This window comes from Sardina pilchardus, chromosome 7, assembly GCF_963854185.1.
Source record: "Sardina pilchardus chromosome 7, fSarPil1.1, whole genome shotgun sequence".
Classification (NCBI taxonomy): Eukaryota; Metazoa; Chordata; class Actinopteri; order Clupeiformes; family Clupeidae; genus Sardina; species Sardina pilchardus.
Window position 1 is genome coordinate 11,432,953 of NC_085000.1, and position 2,674 is coordinate 11,435,626.

The following is a 2,674-nucleotide window of genomic DNA, read 5'->3' on the forward strand; positions in this document are numbered from 1 at the left end:
TCAAATAACACACACACACGCAGGCATGCTCGCGCGCACATGCACACGCATAAAAAGGCACACACTCACACACAGGCACACATACACACACACACACACACACACACACACACAGATACATCCACAAAGAGAGAAAGAGAGAACACACACAGAATACACACAGATAACACAGAACACACACACACAAAGAGAGAGAGAGAGAGAGAGAGAGAGAGAGAGAGAGAAAGAAAGAGAACTCAGAATACACACAGAACATGCACATAAACACAAATACACACATGCAAACACACACACACAGAAACGCACCCACGCATACACACACACACACATGCACACACAGGCTATAGTACATCACACACACACACACTCACTTCTCAGCTCCGGTGGTTTCACACAGTGCTGCATCTCACAAAGCGTACTCAAAGATGTGTGTGTGTGTGTGTGTGTGTGTGTGTGTGTGTGTGTGTGTGTGCGCACTGTGCATCTGTGTGTGTGTGTGTGTGTGTGTGTGTGTGTGTGTGCGCGCGCATGCGTGTGGGCGTGTTTGTGCATGTGTTTGTGTATTTTTTTATGTACATGTGTGTGCTGGTGTGTGTGTGTAGGTATGTGTCTGTGTGTATTTATGTGTGTGTGTGTGTGTGTGTGTGTGTGTGTGTGTGTGTGTGTGTGTATGTGCCTGTGCTTGTCTGTGTTTGTGTGTGTGTGTGTGTGTTCCTGCATGTTTAAATGTGTGTGTGTGTGTGTGTGTGTGTGTGTGTGTGTGTATGACCGTAGCATCCAGCACCCAGAGCAACCCTTCGCTTAATACCACCATCTACAGGCCGATGGGTGTACAGTCCTGAATGTACACACAAATTCATTTATTTTATAGACCCCCATGGATGAAATTCCACAAAACTTGGCATACTCCCAGAGGGTGTCAGGTTAATCACACACATGACATTTGGTGCAGTTCATAACATCTCATCTGAAGATAGGGGCGATTAAAGCAACATTATATTGCATTTTCAATTTTTACCATGGGGGTGCAAATCACAAATGACTGGTTATAAGCTAAGTTGATGCGGGCTCTTGAGACCAACATACCATGAACATTTACACATCCTTGGTGCCACGGTTCAGGTAGTTATGTAGGAAAAACTGTAATTTTTGGGCTTCAGGGCGGGGCATTAAATTCATTTAATTTAATTAGGCCTATACATTTAGTTTACTTGCAATGGTAGTTTTGGTTGTTGGTGGCGTTATTGCATCCTTTAGTTGCAATGCACAATATCCCTCGCATGACAGCTCCTGTAACCGCATGTTCACATCGCGACGTGAAATGCCACTAAAAGCGATTTGTGAATAGGTCTTAGTGAGTTAAGAGTCCTCTTGAATTCTTTTAAACTGTCCTAGACTTAGGAGCTACTTTTAGGCTTAAAATGCTTTGTGAATTACTTTTAGTGAAAAAATTCCTACAGTTAGGAGTGACATGCCCATTATTTTTTCTCATAAATTCGCCAGTTAGAATGGAAAACATTTTTGTCTTAATTTTGATGAATAAGGAGAGGTTGTGCATAAAAGAGCACAACCAAAGAGCTATCATGAACATGAGGCATGGTTGTGCCCTCGTTCATATGAAAATCCTGACCTTAGAAATAGCCACTAAAAAGGGGCGAATTGGAACAAAGCCTACTTGTGATGTCAAATATCGCAAAGCCATTGAAGTTCAATTGGGGTTGCCAAAGAGGGCGTAATTTAGTCAAAAGGACCATTTCAATACCCAGCCTAAATATACGGTTTTAATTGGGCTTGTAAAAATTGCAATTTAGCTTATTTTTTATAAATCGAAGTTGAATATATTTTAACATCAGAGAACACAGTACAATACTCGTATCATCCATTTTATGTCCTCTTTAAAATTCTTTCTGAATACGGGCCCTGGACATCATGTCCAGTTATGTAATCTACAAAATTGAAGTATGTATAAGGGTATAATGTCATTTGCCATTATTGCTGGATATTTCTTTTTTTTTTTTATCATTACCTGCGGTTAGTCAGCCGTGCTGTCATGGGAGTGCTGCACATCAACAAGCAAACTATCTAAGGGACTTCAGGGAAATCAACTGCAGATCTATGAGCTCATCAATCGGGGTCCGCAACTCTCAAAACAGTGATTAAACCAAAGCTCCTTGATTACTCTGCTTTAACCCTCTCTGATTAAACGGTAAGCATAACATTTTGTATTTAGCCTTTCATTTGCACTTCTTCACGTCAATGACAAAAACACACTTGAGAATTACAGAATCAGTTTGTTTTGATTTGTTTACACAAAACAACAAATTCATTAAAAATGTGATGTTTATGAAAGCAATTTGAGCAGATGAAAATGACTTTTTAAAAACAAGTATCAGAGTGCCTTGGAACCATTAGCTGTCTAATCAGTGTATCCTCTGTCTGCATCAATGGCATATACTGTATCTTGGCCCATCATGAAAGCACATTTGAGCAATTCAGTATTATTCCGTCATATTTTGTATTTTAATTTTTGTTTATATGTACTGGTTGTGTTTTTCCTTTTCTCTGTATTTGTGTTTTGTTCACTAAAATTGCCCAGAAGTCAGAGAACATGAACTAATAGGCATACTAATTGAGTAATTAAATAAAGAAGTGTTCAGCCGAAACAAGGATGGAG